Genomic DNA, 20,169 nt, shown 5'->3' with positions numbered 1-20,169 from the left:
TATTATCGAGGAGAGGCTACTTGAGGAGGAGGAGGCAGCTGTTGATCGATTCCAGGCCAGTATTATTAATTCAGGCACGATTCATCTTCACAAAAGTCAGCATCTCAACACTGTGGCAAGAGAGCCTCGTTCTTTGCGGTGTTATGATGTTACCCGCCGCACTGATTACCCTCTCTGACGCCACACTACTAGCTGGGCAGGACAGCAGAGCCAAGGAAAACTCTGCCAATTGAGGCCAAATCTCCAGTTTCTCTGCCAGCAGAGCAGTTGATTGATTCTAGGCCAGTATTATTAAAAACAGACTACTTGAGGAGAAGGAGGCAGCAGTTGATCCATTCCAGGCCTGTATTATCGAGGAGAGGCTACTTGAGGAGGAGGAGGAGGCAGCAGTTGATCGATTCCAGGCCAGTATAATTAAAAACAGACTACTTGAGGAGCATGAGGAGGCAGTAGTTGATTGATTCCAGGCCAGTATTATCGAGGAGAGGCTACTTGAGGAGGAGGAGGCAGCAGTTGATCGAATCCAGGCCAGTATAATTAAAAACAGACTACTTGAGGAGCAGGAGGAGGCAGGAGTTGATCGATTCCAGGCCAGTATTATGGAGGAAAGGCTACTTGAGGAGGAGGAGGCAGGAGTTGATCGATTCCAGACAGAGAACCTCACCCACAGAATCCATGAGGCGAAGAAAGGGCATTTAACTAGGTAAAGATTCAAGAAGGCTTTACCCCAGTTCCATTATCCAAAAATAGGTGTACAATTTTCATTAAATTGACACCTCACTGGCACTTGCTTTACAAATTGACGCAACTACTCTGGTGTCAAACCTGTTGAATCTGGGCCTATGGCTGTTGGCGATACACATATATATATATATATATATATATATATATTTTTTTTTTTTCTTAACACCAGTTTGATGTCCTAACCGAGTGTAGCGTCCAATCCAATGGATGTATGCTTTTGTGTTTTTTAAGTGCTGTCACCAGCTGGCTTAAAGGATAAGTCCGGTCAATTTATAAGTTTCTGGGTCAAGTAAGGGCACAGAAGGTTATTAATTGCCTGGACTTATCTTTTAAAGTGGGTAGGGGAAAAATGCCTGATGGGGTATGGGAGTGACCTCCCACCCTCGCTTTTGTCACTCCCAAAAAACCTCACCCTATGGGTACCTTCACATGTGGCTGCGGGTCTGCTGAGTAAAATCCACAGGGCCTTTTTATACCGTTGACCAAATGGCATTCAGTACTAGGGTGCCGCCCGGACATACGCAGTTCTGCGCTGAACTGGCTATTTGCGCCCAGCCCCATAGTACTGAAGGTGGCATAAAATCAGCCAACGATGCGCTGTGAATTTTAGCCAGCATGGAACCACAAATTGTAAAGGCCCCCGTAAATAAGGCAAGTTAACCTGACTTTCAGCAACTGTTTGTTGCTGTAACTAACTGTGGTGTTTTTTTATATCACAGTTGAAGGACAGCAGCCTCCGTGATATATACCCCATAGACAGCCTTATTCCACGCGTGACTCCATGAGAGGCTTGAAATCATTTGCACACAGAAGAACCCCATCGGGATTTGCGGTGCAAGATTTCACTACTCTCATGATATCCACAAAATACCTCAAGAACAGTTAGTACCCGCTCACAAAACGGTGAGTAGTGTTCCTTGGCACGGGTGCCAGGGATAGAACCCCACGGCTATAGTTCACAAAAGGTGAAATCCACACTTTTTGAAGCATAGTCGTGGGGATTATTTTAGGGTTGCTACTGTTGCATTAATCTGGTGTGGAGATGTTAAATGGCCAACACACCATGGGCATCAAATTTGGAAATGGGGATCTAATTTTTTTTTTAATTTATCCGAATTAAGTAGGGAATTTTTAAGGTGATTTAAAAAAAAAAAAAAATTGGGGTCTAAGTGGGGAACATTACTTAATAAGTTAAATTACGGATTTTTACGTTGGGCACATATTTAGGATATTAACGTCAATTTCTTGGACACACGGATTGCCATGCAAGATGGGTGACTGATGACTTAGTCATTCACATCAGGTAGGGGGGTGGTATAATCCGATGTAATCCAGGCACGATTCATCTTCACAAACATCAGCATCTCAACACTGTGGCAAGAGAGCCTCGTTCTCTGCGGTGTTACGATGTTACCCGCCGCACTAAATACCCTCTCTGACGCCACACTACTGGCTGGGCAGGACAGCAGAGCAAAGGCAAACTCTGCCAGTTGAGGCCAAATCTCCAATTTTTCTGCCCAGTACTGCACGGGGTCGGTGACACTTTGGGGCAGTCTAGAATCAAGGTAGGCAGTGACCTGGTGGCTGACCTCATGCTGGTCCACGCCATGAGTCCGGTGCTGTGTCCTTTCTTCACCAGCTGGCTGCATGAAATCGCTCATGAGGGCTTGCAGGCTGTAGCGACTTCTGACGCCTCCACTAGTGGTGGTGGGAGTGGAGCGCGCTGGTTCCCCCCAGAGGATGTTGTCTGGGAACCTGGCTGGTCTCGCAGGTAAGTTGAGACCAACTGACTGGTGAACATGTCCCTGTAGTACACCAGTTTAGCCTCCCTCTGTGATGGCGGGAAGAATTCTGCCATTTTGCGGCGGAAGCGAGGGTCCAACAGGGTGGCCAGCCAGTATTGGTCCCTCTGGCGGATGTCCACAATCCGGCTATCATTCCGCAGATACTCCCGCAGACACCTTGCCATCTGCACCAAGGACAATGACCGCCTCTCCTCTCCACTGTCCTCGGTATAGTTCCAGGGTCTGCTGGAGTCTTCCTCCTCTTCCTCTACCACCTCATCCTCCATCTCCTCCTGTGATGGAGAGGCAGAGAAGCCAGGTGGTGGTGTGAAGAATGGCTGGGCGTAGACATCTTCCTCCTCCTCAACCTCCATCTGCACTTCATCCAGCTCTGGGCTCAAGGCGATGTTCAGCCTCAGAGTTTTGGCCTGGGAATCCTCGCTGATGTTGGTAAGCGCACTTTCCAGAACATGGAGGAGTGGGATGATGTCGTTGATCCCATAGTCCTGCCTGCTCACAAAGAGAATCGCGTCCTCAACGGGATCAACAATTGGCAGACTTCCCGCATTAACTGCCAGTGTGTTACTTGGAAGTTGCAGTGTGGCGTGAAGCTGCCTGATTGCCCCATGAGGTAGTCTGTTACGGCTGACCTTTGCTCGTACAAAGGTCGAGCATATGGAGGGCAGAATTCCAGCGGGTTGGCACGTCGCAGATTAGCCTATGTTGGGGCATACCGCGCTGTCTCTGTATTCTGAACAGGGTGTTCCTTGCAGCGTAGGAGTGGCTGAAATGTTTGCACACTCTAGGTGACATCCTCATAAGGTCATGTAGTGCATGAAATGATCGGAGAAACCTCTGCACTATGAGGTTGATCACATGTGCCATACAAGGTGTATGAGTCAGCCCTCCCTGCTGAACTGCAGAGACAATGTTCCTCCCATTGTCCGCTACGACACTTCCCACCGTTAGTCGACGTGGGGTAAGCCATTCAGCTATCTCCTCCCTGATGGCCCGGAGGAGCTCCTGCCCACTGTGGCTTCGTTCACCCAGGCTAACCAAATGGAGGACAGCCTGAGAGCGTCGGGCCTGACATCGGTGGTAAGACACCGGGGCGGGTTGGACTGCAGTGGTGGTGGAGGCAGAACTTGTGCTACCCGCTGCTGGCCCCCTAAAGCACCGTGGAGGTGAGAGTGGCAAGAATGGGCCAACTTCATGATGGTCTCCTGGGAGGATGTTGACCCAATGGGCAGTAACGGACATGTACTGCCCTTGCCCATAATTAGAGGACCAGACATCAGCACTCAGGTGCACGGTCTTGGACACCGAGAGTCCCAATGAGTCGCCAACCTTTCTCTTCACATAACTGTGCAGTGATGGGACAGCTTTGCCAGAGAAGTAGTGACGGCTGGGGACTCGCCATCTGGGGTGCGCACACGCCACCAAATCCCTGAAAGGCTAGGGGTCCAAAACATTAAAAGGCAGGGACTGAAGCACCAGCAGTTTAACCAGGTGTCCGGCCAGTTTCTGTGACATGGGATGGCTGCTGCAGTACACCTGACGTTTGCCCATGGACTCGGTCAGGGATTGCTGCCTCATTAGGGGTGTACATGGCAGTGAGACTGTGCTGCTGCTGGCAACTGAGGCTGATGAGGCCTGAGTTCCAGTGAGAGGATGCTGCATGATGGGATGTGCAGTATATGGTGCATCCTGACAGGAGGTGGTATTGGGGTTACGGTTTTTCCAGGCCTGTTGGTGTTGCTTGTAAGGGCGTCCCATGTAAGGGTGGTGTCGGATGATCCAGCCAACCTCGTTTGGGAGCTTTGGGCGGTGGAAGTGGAGGATTGGGTAAGCCAATCTATAACTGCTGGCTGTGTGGTTCTTACAGAACCACTGGGTGTCTGGGGTAGCTGCACCCTGCTGCCACGCCTGTTGCCCCGGCTGCCACCGGGCCTGGTGCTGCCACTTCTCCTAGCCTCACCGCCTGTTGCAGTCCCTGCCTGTGAAGTGCTGGATGTAGGACGCTTGGACATGGTTCTTTTGTTGGGGGAAAATGAAAGAAGCTACTGGCCGCAAGGCACAAACTTTCAGTGACAATCTTGTGGGTTGGCGGCACCCAGCAAAGTAGCAATGTAGAGGTAATCACAATACAACTTTTTTTTTTTATTTTTACTTTTTTGTGGTTTTTTTTGTACTTTTTTTAAACTTTTTTTTAGTGAACTTTTTAAAGAACTTTTGTGGTTGCAGGCAGCTATATGGGATTGACAGCACCCAGCAAAGCAGCAATGTACAGGATATCACAAACGAACAAACAAACAACCTGTTTTTTTACTTTTTTAGTTTTTTTTTTAACAACTTTGTGGGTTGCAGCTATACGGGGTTGACAGCACCCAACAAAGCAGCGATCTACAGGTTATCACAAACAAACAAACAACCTTTTTTTTTTTTTTTTTTTACTTTTTTAGGTTTTTTTTTAACAACTTTGTGGGTTGCAGCTATACAGGGTTGACAGCACCCAACAAAGCAGCAATGTACAGGTTATCACAAACAAACAAACTTTTTTTTATGAAGTTTTTTGGTTGCAGCTATACGGGGGTTGACGGCACCCACCACAGCAGCAACAACTAGCGTCTCCTCTCAGTCACAGAACGGTAGCTGGTTCTGACTCTTCTCACTTTTCTCTGTCTTTTTTTTTATATCCCTATCTCTGCCTGGATATCAGAAGTTTTTTACTTCATATGTCTGCCTATCTCTCTAACTCCCTATAGCTATCTACTTGTTTGCCTATCTATGCTTGCAGCACACCGGGGTGCGTGGGAAGAGAGTGAGGGGGATGAGGAGAGGATGATGGTGATGGTAGTCTCTCCTGGTAGTGTGGCGCTGAGCTCCTCTGCGAGGGGATGCACTGAGGGCTGCAGGGGGAGAGTGTGCTATACCTGCAGGATGGCTGGAACTTTGTCACGGTCACAGGTGGGCACGAGGGCTTCTGCAGGTACAGGGGGACTCTCTGGCGCTTCCCTGGTATCACTCTCTCTTCTGTGGCTACTGCAGCGGTTTCTGTAGGGGGGCTGCACGCGTGTGTAAGGTGGTCGGTGGTGTGGACCTCAAGTTCCCCCGGGGCCAACCCCAAAATACTGCTGCCTGGTAATATGGCCCTTGATGGTGGTGTGGTGCAGGTGGACCAGACAACAGGGAGACAAGGAGGGAGGCAGTGTAACAACAACTCCTTTACTGTTAGTCTTGCAGATGTTATACAGTCCCTTGGTACACAGCGGTGACTACTGGCGGCTTTGACTGGGTTACTGTACTTGAGAGAGCCTGGTGGTGGTAGAGGGACGACCTGCCTTAGGTCCTGGTCTGCCAGTACGTGTGGGACGCTGGTGAGCCCGGTGATCCTGTGGACTTCTCCCCAATGGCGCTTGAGTCTGCTTTTCCCTCCCTGTCTGCTAGGGAGCTTCCTGCTTAGGTTACTGGGCCGGGCCTTAGGCCACAACTTTCGGGTCCTAGAGGTATCCAGGGGTCCTAGTCAATCCTACCCCCCGAATGTCAGGAAGATGGGTGCCGAGGCCTACGTTAACTCGGCTCCCTCCTACAGCCAAGTCTCTCCACTTATGGGTCTGTCTTTAGGATTCCCACTGACTGTATATGTGCTGCCCCTTTCCTGAGGGGGCACCTGACAAACTGTCTCTCAGGGTCTCTCTTTCTCTCACCTCCAGCTGTTTGTTCTCTTGCTGCTCTGTGTAAGATCTTCCTCCTTGTTCCCCTCAGCAGCTTCTCTCTCTGTGGTGATCTCCTGAGGTGATGTTATTCCCTCTACAGCTGGTCACTTGTCTCACTGGTCTCTTGTCTCACTTGTCTCAGCTAAGCTCTGCAACAGCCAGCCTTATATAGGGGGCCTATCTGCATAACCACACCCCCTTCTAGCAACTTCCTAAGCTTACCACACCACCTAAGCAGTTCCCACTAAGGTCAGTAGATGTCGCTGTTGTGTAGTGTGCAGTGTAAGCATGTAACCCATCTCTGCCTGCCAGTTACTGGGTACAGAGAAATACACAGAATAGTTGAACATAAGACATGTTACCTCCTAGAATAGACAATAAACTGCTTGTAGACAGGTGCCATCCTCAGCCCAGCCACAGGAACCATGCTCTCGTATACTACATAATTCCCCCTCTAAAAATAAGCCGGCTTCGCCGATGGGCTGGGGCGAGGATGAAAGCTGGAAACACAAATAAAAGGCACCATACCTGTGTAAAAGTGTAAAAGTTTGGTTAGGCACATAGGCAAATATAGTGCAAACAATTTTGTAAACATAGTGGGCTCCTGCCCAACAGGGGACTCTTAAAGTCTCTCGATTGGCACTTAGCACAGCGTCCATATTAGAGTGGTCCTCTTGAATAAGCAATGCACATGGCTGCAATAACAGTGTAGTAGTATAGGGCTTCTGGCACAGCTCAATATACAAAGAGTCCTGGTAGTGTCCTTAGACATGAAGCCCCTTTTTGGCAGAACAAACAAAGCTCTGTGGCACATGACAAAGATAGTGTCCATGAGAGTCTCTGGGTTAAGTAAGGTCACTGAATAGGCAGTTCATGGCAGATTATAACTAACATAAACAGTTCTGGGAATCTTGGCTATATAACCAGGCACATATCTTAAACGTTACTCTTGACTTTAAGTCAGGCACTAAAGCTTGAACATTACATTGCTATAACATTTACTCATAAATAACATTATAATGCAATCAACAATATGGCCAACAAGGCCGGAACTTAGACTCTGTATCTGAGTGGAGGCATTCCACTAGTAGTTCGGATTCTGGTTCAGCTCTTGAGGTAGCCAGTTCTCTGGTAGGAACTCTTGAGGTAGGCACAGTTAGAATAGGTCCCAGAAACATGTACAGTGGGTCAAAGAATGCACTTGGTACATGAACAGGTAGCTCTGAACTTTCTTCTGTCTGTGAACAAGGTTCTGTATCCTTGAACTCTGCTGGATGATCTTCCTTTAGGCAAAGTTTCAATTGGTTACGGTGTACGGTTTGAGGTTCTCTTCCTTTTTCTCAATCTTGTAGACCTCTCCGTCTGGATAGGGTACAGCCACAATTGTGAAGGGTTCGGCTTCCCACTTTGGATCAAGTTTACTTGTTCGATGATGGTTTTTTAGCCAAACTGTATCTCCCATTTGTAATGGTTCCAATCGAGCATGTAGATTAAAATCTGCTTCTTGCTTACGTCTGGCTTCTTCCATCTTAGTGGCAACAATCTCCTTAGCTTCTTCCAGACGTCTTTGGTGGTCTTTCACCCAGGTGATTTCTGGTAAAGGGTTCACTGAATCTGGTACTTGTACTCCAAGGGCCAAGTCGGATGGTAACTGTCCTTGACGACCAAACATCAGGAAGTATGGAGTATATCCAGTGGAACAATGGACTGTATTGTTGTAGGTGTACACCAACTCAGGTAGTGATTTTGGCCAATCAGCCCTTTGAGAGGTTGAGGCTGTTCTCAACATGCTGATGAGGATCTGATTGATCTTCTCACAAAGACCGTTACCCTGAGGATGGTAAGCGGTAGTTCTCAACTTCTTACAGTTGTGTTGCTGGCAGAGTTGGTGGATCAACTGCGACTCAAAGGCAGCTCCTCTGTCTGTTAGAATGTGATCAGGACAGCCGTATGGTAGAATGAAATTCTTCCAAAGCTTTTCAGCAGTTGTCTGAGCAGTCAAATCCTTCACTGGTACTGCTACAGCGAACTTTGTGAAATGGTCGACTATGGTCAAGGCATATGTATACCCAGACCTACTTGACTCCAGTTTTACATGGTCCATAGCAACAATTTGAAGAGGACGTTGAGTCTTGATAGGATGCAAAGGAGCTCTTTGGTCATGTCTTTCTCCTTTGGTCCTTGTGCAGGAAGGACATTCTCTACACCACTTCTCAATGTCCTGGCGCATGCCAATCCAGTAAAACCTTCTCCGAATGGTTGATTCGGTCTTCTGTACACCAAAGTGTCCAGATTTGTCATGGTACGCCTCAAGTACAATGTGAGCATCCCTACGTGGGATCAGCAACTGATGAAGTCGCTCACCTGAGGTTGGGTCAAGAGTACTCCTCTGTAGTAGACCTTGGTAGATAAACAGGCATTTTCTCTGTCTCTAGAGACGTAGCAGCTCAGGGCAGGATAGTCTTGACGCAGTCTGCGTGGTTTCCTACCACTTTGCAGGTAGTCCTGGATCTCTCCCAACACTCTACTTTCTTCTTGGAGGGTTTTCCAGGAAACGTTTTCAAGGTGTTGGTTGGATTGGGTAGGCCTGGCATTTTGACTCTGTGCAACCACAGTTGTTTTCTGATGAGCAAAACGGGTGTAGAATGCGGGCATTTCGACTTCTTCCCACTCATCTCCCAGTGTACTGGGTGGTTCCTCACCTGTTGGTAGGCGGGATAAGGCATCGGCATTGATGTTGACCTTGCCAGAGCGGTACTTCACGGTAAATTGATAGTTTGCCAACCTTGATGCCCAGTGTTGCTCCAACGCTCCAAGTCTTGCCATGTTGAGATGTGCCAGTGGCTTATTGTCAGTGAAGACAGTGAAGGGTGTCACTGCTAAGTAATCCTTAAACTTCTCGGTCACTGCCCATACGAGTGCTAAGAACTCCAGTTTGAAAGGAACTGTAATTCTGGTCGTTCTTCTCTGCACCTCGCAGACCTCTACTTGCGTAGGCAATAACTCTTTCTTTCTCATCTTGCACTTGAGACATGACTGCTCCGAGGCCCAAGTAACTGGCATCGGTGTACAAGCGGAATGGAAGCTGGTAGTCAGGGTAAGCTAAGATAGGAGGCTGGGTCAGAAGTCTCTTAAGAGTCCGGAAGGCAGTCTCCTGCCGGTCAGTCCAGATGATGGGCAACTTCTTTTTACAAACTTCAGGCGGATGCCCTCTCAGTAGTTCTTGCAACGGTTCGGAAATGTGGGCAAACTGTGGTATGAATCTTCTGTAGTACCCTGCGAATCCGAGAAAACTCCTCACTTCCTTAACAGTGGTTGGTGTAGGCCAGTCTTGAACTGCTGAGATCTTTCCTGGATCAGGTTTCACTCCTTCTGCACCCACTATGTGGCCCAAGTACTTCACCTGTGGTTTGAGGAGGTGGCATTTTGATGGCTTAATCTTCAGCCCATGCTGGATTAGCACTTGTAAAACTTCTGCGAGATGTTCGAGATGTTCCTCATAAGTCTTGGAATAGACTATCACGTCATCCAAATAAAGTAGGACGCTCTCAAAGTTCTTATGTCCAAGGCATCGCTCCATCAGCCTCTGGAACGTAGCTGGGGCATTACACAGCCCAAAAGGCATACTGGTAAACTCGTAGAGACCCATTGGGGTGGTAAAAGCGGTCTTCTTCTGATCCTCTGGTGCCACTGGTACCTGCCAGTATCCACTGGTGAGGTCCAGGGTAGAAAAGTAAACAGCTTTCCCTGGAGCTGTGAGGGACTCCTCGATGCGTGGAAGTGGGTAGGCATCCTTGTGGGTCACACTGTTGAGTTTGCGGTAATCCACACAAAAAACGGATGGTTCCATCTTTTTTCCTTACCAACACAAGGGGTGCTGCCCAAGGACTCTGGCTATCTTTGACAACGTTTGAATCCTTCATGTCTTGCAGAAGCTTCTTGACTGACTGGTGCATAGCAGGTGGTAGAGGCCTATGCCGCTCCTTGATTGGCGGATGGTCTCCAGTTTGAATGGTATGTTGCAGCAAAGTGGTTTTGCCGAAGTCCAGTGGATGTTGACTGAAAGCTTGTTGATACTAGCATGCAATGTTCAGTACGCCTTTTAGTTGCACAGCTGGTGTAGCAGGATCACCAATATCAAGTTGGGTCCACCAGGATTCCTGGGGCCTCTGCTCTGCACTGTCCATGACTCGAGCAGTTTGACAGCAGGTTGCTGCTTTACTACTGACAATGTCTTCAAATGTGACTTGGGAGAGCTTTGCAACAGCGTAGAACTTGGGAAGAGTAGCTGGACTGTCACCCACATTGACTAGACGAACTGGCACTCGCCCTTGAGACACAGTAACTAGGCTTCTGGCAGCCTTCACTAGGGCTCGCTCCTTGATGTCAATGGGCTCTAAGAGAGCTTGATAGTCCTCTCCCCCAACACCAGGGCGTGCTCGACACCAAAGTACAGTTTCTGCATTAGGTTGCAAAAGTACAGGTTTGGAATCACAAATACGTACTCTGCAGATGTCTCCAGATCCACTGCTGAACTTCTGTTGTGCGCTGATATTCTTGATGGCACTCTAAATTCCCTTCTGGGTAGGTGGTGGAGCTGTGGACAGAGATGCATGCAACAACTCGAGAATTTCCCCCAAACAATTTTTCATTACATTCATCCCCAACACAACAGGTGGAAACTCATGATCCTCAACTGAAGTCACAATAACACCTTGCCTGGGTAACATGAGATGATTAACCTGAATGGTAGGCTCCCAGTAGCCTTGATGGGGAATATGGTGACCAGAACTGCCAATAACATTGAGCCAGGGTTCAGGGGGATGAATTAAGTCACACACGTCCCAGTACTGTTCATATGCACTTTTCTGAAAAGTAGTCACTTGAGACCCAGTATCAATAAGAGCCTCAAAGGGTACCCCATTTAGATAGATAGTTACTCTTGGGCAGGACGAGATGTACCTAGGGCCCCAGAGCGGTTCTTGAGGTGGACCTTGATCTACCGATCCTGAGGGGCGGTCCTCGCCCTCAGGATGTGTAGTTTAACTGAAAGCAGGTGTCAGCAGAGTGTCCATATTTGTGGCAATAACGACAAATAGGCTTGGGATGACTTGCCTTATCTGGTGCAGTCCTTGCAGGTGGACCCTTGTAGACAGAAGGTGATGCATCTGGAAAACTCCTGACAGGGGTCTCAGGAACATTGGATGGCTGAGGGTGAGTAGCGAGGTCATCTAGACGTCTGCATAGAGTCTCAACAGTCTTGGCCAAGGAAGTCAGTTGCTCTTGCAACCGGGAAACAGCATCAGATGCAGGGGCTTGCGCAGCTTGGATCACGGGTGGAGCACCTGTGGAAGGAAGCAAAGAGACAGGAACAGCAGGTCTCATGGCAGCAGCTGGATGGCCTGTCAGGTTGGAAGGCTCTTGATGTCGCCCCCTCTCTAGCACTCGAACAGCCATTCTTCTGAATTCTTGGAAAGGGAGAGTAGGGTGCTGCTCAGCAAGCATTCTCAGTTGGCCTTGGATGTGTTCGGAGTAGGCTCCCTCTATGAAGCGCTCTAACAAAGTTCTGTCTGCATGAGCCTCCCCAGAGGGTTCTGCTTGGATAATGGCTCCCATAGATTCTTGGAGAGAATAAGCATAGTCTCTGAGTGATTCTCCAGGTTTCTGTCGTCTCTCAAAGAACCTCATCTGTAACTCTGACAATGAGCGTGCTTCAAACTCAGACTGTAGTTTAGCAAATATGTCTTTTACTGTCTTCCACTCAGTAGGAGACCATGACTTTATCTCTTTAAGGGCAGGTCCCTCTAATTGTCCCATCAACATTTCTACTTGCTGCTCTTGGGATAAAGGATACACCCTGAAGGTGGCCATCATTTGTTCTCTGAACCCTCTAAGAGTATTAGCGTCTCCACGGTAACGGGGCAGCCAGGGAGCCCCCATGTAGTAAGGTAGAGTGAGAGGCATTGGGCCTGTAGCGGTAGTGGCCTTAGGCCCAGGAGAGTCACTGTCACTTGAAGAACTGGACATTTTAGCACCTTTTCCGTGCTTCTGCAGATATATGATACTGTCTCTTTAAGAGCACACACAGCGGGATCACTGCCGCCGACTGGATAGTCTCTAATGCACAGTCGCTCACACACCACAGCGATTGCTGACAGGAACAGTATGTAGACTCACTTGTTGTGATGGTTAGGCAGCAGAAGGAGCCTAAGATGGAGGTAGTCTCCGTTACGGAGCGTCTGCGCGGCAACTGTCACTTCCGGGTTCAGGCTGTGGCGCAGCAAACAATTGCGGTGCTTTAACCCCTACAGGGCTGGAACAAAGTCTCTTACAATGCGAGAACAGTTTAATGGCAGGCTTTCAGGCAAGTAATGTACACTCACAGTCTATGGAGATGCAGGGTTCCCCCTCTTTTGCGGTTAGCACACACTTGAGGGAAGTTTTCTCACAGCTGAGGTGTCGGTACTTTGTGAAAGGCACACAGTCTATCCTGTTCGTGACGCCAATTAAAACATGCAGCACACCGGGGTGCGTGGGAAGAGAGTGAGGGGGTGTGGAGAGGATGATGGTGATGGTAGTCTCTCCTGGTAGTGTGGCGCTGAGCTCCTCTGTGAGGGGATGCACTGAGGGCTACAGGGGGAGAGTGTGCTATACCTGCAGGATGGCTGGAACTTTGTCATGGTCACAGGTGGGCACGAGGGCTTCTGCAGGTACAGGGGGACTTTCTGGCGCTTCCCTGGTATCACTCTCTCTTCTGTGGCTGCTGCAGAGGTTTCTGTAGGGGGGCTGCACGCGTGTGTAAGGTGGTCGGTGGTGTGGACCTGTAGTTCCCCCGGGGCCAACCCCAAAATACTGCTGCCTGGTATTATGGCCCTTGATGGTGGTGTGGTGTGGTGCAGGTGGACCAGACAACAGGGAGACAAGGAGGGAGGCAGTGTAACAACAACTCCTTTACTGTTAGTCTTGCAGATGTTATACAGTCCTTTAGCATACAGCGGTGAATACTGGCGGCTTTGACTGGGTACTGTACTTGAGAGAGCCTGGTGGTGTGTAGAGGGACGACCTGCCTTAGGTCCTGGTCTGCCAGTACGTGTGGGACGCTGGTGAGCCCGGTGATCCTGTGGACTTCTCCCCAATGGCGCTTGTGTCTGCTTTTCCCCTCCCTGTCTGCTAGGGAGCTTCCTGCTTAGGTTACTGGGCCGGGCCTTAGGCCACAACTTTCGGGTCCTAGAGGTATCCAGGGGTCCTAGTCAATCCTACCCCCCGAATGTCAGGAAGATGGGTGCCGAGGCCTACGCTAACTCGGCTCCCTCCTACAGCCAAGTCTCTCCACTTATGGGTCTGTCTTTAGGATTCCCACTGACTGTATATGTGCGGGCCCTTTCCTGAGGGGGCACCTGACAAACTGTCTCTCAGGGTCTCTCTTTCTCTCACCTCCAGCTGTCTGTTCTCTTGCTGCTCTGTGTAAGATCTTTCTCCTTGTTCCCCTCAGCAGCTTCTCTCTCTGTGGTGATCTCCTGAGGTGATGTTATTCCCTCTACAGCTGGTCACTTGTCTCACTGGTCTCTAGTCTCCTGTCTCAGCTAAGCTCTGCAACAGCCAGCCTTATATAGGGGGCCTATCTGCATAACCACACCCCCTTCTAGCAACTTCCTAAGCTTACCACACCACCTAAGCAGTTCCCACTAAGGTCAGTAGGTGTCGCTGTTGTGTAGTGTGCAGTGTAAGCATGTAACCATCTCTGCCTGCCAGTTACTGGGTACAGAGAAATACAAATAACAGTTGAACATAAGACATGTTACCTCCTAGAATAGACAATAAACTGCTTGTAGACAGGTGCCATCTTCAGCCCAGCCACAGGAACCATGCTCTCGTATACTACATGCTTTCCCTCCCTAACTAGCACGGAGCTCCTCTCTCTCTGCAGTCTAGACACACAATGAGAGAGAGCATGGACGCTCAGGCACTTCCTGTTCCTGTAGTGACGTCACACACCTTGATATTCACATAATAAAAGGATAAAAGGGATTATAGGAGTAATAATTCCTTATATCCTCTTCCATTCTGTGTAAACAATACAGTTTTGTGACGCCGTTGCAATTTTAACGAACTTCGTAACGAACTTCAGTTCGCTCATCCCTACTACACTACCATCTGGAAGGTGGAATTCCACCTTGTGGGCACGTCACACAGCAGTCTGTGAGCCGGCAGTTGCAAGCGCCTTTGCACTTCCCTAAGGTGGAAGCATCCATGGTTGACTTGCGGAAATGCGCACAGATGTGCCGCACCTTGGTGAGCAAGTCAGTCAATTTGGGGTAGGTCTTAAGGAACTGCTGCACCACTAGGTTGAACACGTGGGCCAGGCATGGTACATGTGTGAGACTGCCGAGTTGCAGAGCCACCACCAGGTTCTGCCCGTTGTCACACACAACCATGCCTGGTTTGAGGCTCCGAGCCAAAAATCTGACTGCGCCGTGATGTCCTGCAACAGCTCCTGGGCCGTGTGCCTCTTGTCACTTAAGCTCAGCAGTTTCAACACCGTCTGTTGGCGCTTTCCCACCGCACTGCTGATGCAGCTAGCGCCACGAAATGGAGGCGACGTGCTCGTGGAGGGTAATATAGAGGAGGAGGAGAAAGAGGTGTACAACTCATGAGAGACCGCGACCAAGGTAGGCCCCGCAATCCTCGGTGTGGGCAGCACATGAGCGGAACCAGGGTCAGACTCTGTCCAAGCCTCCACCAAGTTGACCCAATGTGCTGTCAGGGAGATATAATGTCCATGCTCGCCAGCACTTGTCTACGTGTCCGTGGTTAGGTGGGCCTTGTCGCTGACCGCGTTGGTCAGGGCATGGATGATGTTATCCGACACGTGCTGGTGTAGGGCTGGGACGGCACACCATGAAAAGTAGTGGCGGCTGGGGAAAGAGTACCGAGTAGAGATTAGCGCAACCGGTTCGGCCGGTGTGGGATCCGGTTTGGATTTTGGAGTCCGATTTTTTTTTTCATGCTTTCTAAAATGGCAGCTGCCATTCTAGAAAGCAGGAAGTGTTCCGGGCGGGAAAAGTGCTTTCCCATGATGCCCGGAACACATCCAATCATATTGAACTAGCCCACCCCCTGTGTGACGTCGGTATTGCTTCAAGAGGAGCGGTCACATGACCGCACCACGCAGTGGAGAGAGAGAGAGAGAGAGAGAGAGAGAGAGAGAGAGAGAGAGAGAGAGAGAGAGAGAGAGAGAGAGAGGGAGAGAGAGAGAGAGAGAGAGAGAGAGAGAGAGAGAGAGAGAGAGAGAGAGAGAGAGAGAGAGAGAGAGAGAGAGAGAGAGAGAGAGAGAGAGAGAGAGAGAGAGAGAGAGAGAGAGAGAGAGAGAGAGAGAGAGAGAGAGAGAGAGAGAGAGAGAGAGAGAGAATGAGAATATACTGTTAGCGGTGCACAGAGCTCGTCATTGACAAAAAGCTGCTGGTGCTGCTGCTGCTGTTGTGTACTACAGACTACTGAGAAGATATTGTAGGAAAGGAAAGATTAGGAAAGGAGAGAGAAATATAGAGAGGGCGAAAGATAGATAGATTAGGCATAGGACAGCAAAGGGTGCACGGAACAAAAACATGCTGTAGAGATATACAAGTCCTATACTTCTGATAGTGTGTATAACACATCCGTCTTATCCTGAGTGACAAAAATACCTGGTGCAGGTGTATATCATAAAAGTCTTAAAATAGGCCTGGCAGGAGAGCAGTGGGATGATGCTACATCAGATGTTACATGGGATCCACGGCAGGATTTGGCTTATTCGACGGATTCGTCAACCAGGAATCCGTCCGCCAGCAGGCCCGCCACAGCTAAAAAGCAGACAGGCAGCAGTAGTCAACTAACAAGTCTGAAGCGTAGCTGGGACAAGCAGATGACCACTGGGGAACCCTCCTCCACTGCAGGTCCTAGTATCGGCAGCGCCCGCCCATCCTCGCAGCCTGTCGGTACTAGACTCTACACCTTGCCTGTGTGGCAGTTTTTAAAAAAGTGCCCGGAGGATACCTATGTGGTCATCTGTCGCAGATGCATTAAAGGGATTGTACCATCAGGCTCGGGCTGAAGCACTGGATGCGGGCCGACTCACCCCCAGTGGGAGAAAACCCCCGCCCCTCTATCATATGGCTCCATTGATTCTAATGGAGCTGTGTCAAAGAGGGGTGGGGGGTTCTTCCCACTGGGGGTGGGTCGGCCTGCCTCCAGTGCTTCAGCCCGGGCCTGATGGTAAATTCCCTTTAAAAGAGGCAAGAGTTGCCATCCTGGCACCAGCACCATGGCTGCCCATATGAAGCACCACCACCTTTCCGCCTGGGAGTGGGTCACAGCAGGCCCAGGCAGACCCGCGGTCAACAGCAGTAGTCAGGGGGGCCTTTCACAGAGTCAGACCTCCTCTGTGGAAAGGAGTGTGGCTTCACTCCCCTCTTCGGCTGGTGGCCCCTGTGTTGCTAGCAGTAGGCAGCCTGGCATCATGGAGTCCCTATACCGGAGGCAGACATATGCACCCAGCAATCCTGCAGCAGTCAAGCTGAACGCACACCTGGCCAAGTTGCTGGTGCTCCAGGCTCTGCCGTTTAAAGTTGTTGACTTGGCACCTTTCCGTGAACTGATGTCGTGTGCGGAGCCACGGTGGAAGGTGCCGAGTCGACACTACTTTTCCAACACAGCTATCCCGGCCATGTATAGCTATGTTCGCGAAAACTCGCTGAGCCATTCAGTGAGCAGACATGTACATTAAACCACAGACATCTGGAGCTGTAATTACGGGCAAGGGCAGTATATGTCCATTACTGCTCAGTGGGTAAATGTAATATGGCCGGCGGACCCTCAGCAACTTGGCCAGGGAAGGGTGATGACACCACCCCGTTGTCACAGCAGGGTTTCTGTGTCGCGGTCCTCCTCCAACTCCTCCAGTAGGTCCAAAACCTCCTCAACTAGCAGTGTTCCTCCCTTGTACCACTTGGGTGTAGCACGGAGGTGTCACGCTGTGCTGCATCTAGCCTGCCCCCAAAAATTTAAATATGCAAAACAGGAGTCCGTGGAGCCTCGGTTGCGAGTCTCAAGACACGGGATAGCCAGATATCTCTAGCCTGTTGCCACGGGGTGCCTCCATGATAGGGAGAGCACCACACCACCCTGATAAATAGCCCCTTAAGTCCCACTCGGTTGCGAGTATTGGAACATAAATAGGGAAACACCAGGGTGGCAATTTTTTCTGATGTTCTCCTTGAGTTCAGTGATTACTGTGTTTTGTTGATCGATTTGCCATTGCCCCAACTAGCCAGAATCCTACTCCACACTGACGAGGGGCAAAAAACCCCAAACGACTGTCTGTTAATGGAAGCCTGCCTTGGCAAGCCCTTGTCATGATCACAATACTCGCACCTTGAGTTAGACATTGACAAAAAGGGGCCACCCTGTTGTTTCCCTCTTTATGTTCCAATACTCGCAACCAAGTGGGACTTAAGGGGCTATTTATCAGGGTGTGTATGGTGCTCTCCCTATCATGTAGGCACCCTGTGGCAACAGGCTTGAGATATCTGGCTATCCCGTGTCTTGAGACTCGCAACTTAGGCTCCACGGACTCCTGTTTTGCATATTTAAATTTTTGGGGGCATCATTGGAGACTCTTGACTGAGTACTTCATTGGAATTTTTTTCGCTGTTCTCCTTGAGTTCAGTGATTACTGTGTTTTGCTGGTCAATTTACAGACTGTGCTGTCAATGGCTCGAATGCTGTGTAACCATTTCAGCCATTTAAGTCGCTCTCACCACATTCTCCTCGACCTGCAGCGGAGGAATGGTCTTCCCAACCATCGTCTCATTTGCAATGTAGCCACGCGGTGGACCTCCACCCTCCACATGCTGGACCGGACCGGCTCTATGAGCAGAGGAAGGCCTTGACTGATTTACTCTTGATGCAGGTGGACACGGCAACTCCCCTGTGTAACCTGGAGCTCAGGCAGTGGCAGCTCATGCGTGACACCTGACGCTTGCTACGACCCTTTGAGGAGGCCACCTTTCTGGTCAGTGGGCAAGACACAGGACTGAGCAGCATCATACCCATGCTTCATGTACTGGAGCTGATGCTGATGCAACTCAGTGGCGAGGGGGAAGAGGTCTTGCCACTGTCACAGCCTGGGTCACTGGAGGAAGGCTTGGCAGAAAAGGAGGGAGAGGAAGTTGAGGAGGAGGAGGGGAGACGGGTGGAGGAGAAGGAGATGAGCCTTCCTGCCAGACCAGAGGGGGACCAGAGGAGGATATGCAGGGCTATGAGGAGGATGGAGGCAGTACCCATTGGCAGTATGCTGTGGAAACGGTAGTCCATAATAACAAGGGGTCCATAATACAGTTGAAGTCACCACCCACATATAACTGAGTAAAGGATTTGTCTTTAATAAATTCAGCGACTGCGAATAGGACATCCATCCGGAAAGGGGGCGCTATATACAGGAATGCCAATATTGTGTTTACACCTTCCAGAGAACCATGGAGCAACACAAATCTACCCCGAACATCAATCTTAACACACCAAGGTTTAAATTTGATTTTTTTAATGAAAGCAAACAGATACGCCCGAAGAATATGACGACAGAGCCGAGTGATACTCAAACTTAGCCCACTTCTTCTTCATGCTATCCACCTTATCAGGGGCTAGATGTGTTTCTATAGGGACAATTATGGCAGGGAGATATTTACCAATGCTATCTGCTATCGCACACTTCTTAGCTCTGTCGGCCATACCCCGGGTGTTCCAGATCACAATCCTAGTGCACATAGATCAAAAAATAGAAAATAAATAAAAAAAAAAAAAAAAGAAAAAATCCCCTCCCACTAATCTGTTGCTCCCGAACCCTCCCACCCCCACCCTTCCCAAACCCTCCCCACCTGTCGCGCATGATACCATGCACCACCCTCTACCAGGCTGCACATTGCTCTTCCCTGCTCCACAGCATAAAGGTCATACACCAAAACCATACTATGCTGCCCCTTAGGTTATCACAAACAACTAATTTTTAGCACCCTCAGCATCCAACCACTCAGCCAAATCAGAAGCATTGTGAAAAAAATAAAAAACTGAATTACTGTAAATAAATGGACCAAAAATAAATTAGCTAAACATAAATGAAGTAGCCTCTCCTCAGGCCTCCCAATAGGAGTTAGTTACTACCCAACAGATAGAAAACCAAAATCCAGGTTTCAATTGCATCTAGATGACCATAGTGATTTTGTACATTACATAGTGATTTTGTACATTACATAGTACATTACATAGTGATTTTGTACATTACATAGTACATTACATAGTGATTTTGTTTGGAAGTCTATATGGGACAGACAGATAGACAGACTGACTTTCATTTTTATGATATAGATATACCCCTCCTAGATGTGACATATATATATATATATATATATATATATATACACACTGTATATATATATATATATATATATATATATACACACTGTATATATATATATATATCTATCTATCTATCTATACATACTGTATATATATATATATATATATATCTATACATACACACCCAGTGGCGGATTAAATGTACTCTGGGCCCCGGGCTGTCCACCCAACCTGGGCCCCCCGCAGTCAATTCGCCCACATTATAATCTGCTACTGCGACCCCCCCCCCCCCCCCACTGTCCCCAATAAACACTGCCTGCCTCCCCTCCCTGCTGGCCCCAATAAACATAATGTTTGGTCCCTTGCTGCTACCCCCAGTAAGCATTGCCCACCCCACCTCCACTGCCCTTAATAAACATATTGCCACCTCACCTGGTCCCCTGATGTTGCCCCCCCCCCCCCAAGGTCACAGCAGCACAGAGGATGTCAGGAGAGGAGGGTGCTGATCTTATAGGAGAGGTCCGAGCAGCACAGAG

The sequence above is a fragment of the Dendropsophus ebraccatus genome, chromosome 3 (genome assembly GCF_027789765.1).
Source record: "Dendropsophus ebraccatus isolate aDenEbr1 chromosome 3, aDenEbr1.pat, whole genome shotgun sequence".
Classification (NCBI taxonomy): Eukaryota; Metazoa; Chordata; class Amphibia; order Anura; family Hylidae; genus Dendropsophus; species Dendropsophus ebraccatus.
The sequence above is the reverse complement of the archived record's forward strand: the minus strand, read 5'-3'. Positions refer to the sequence as shown.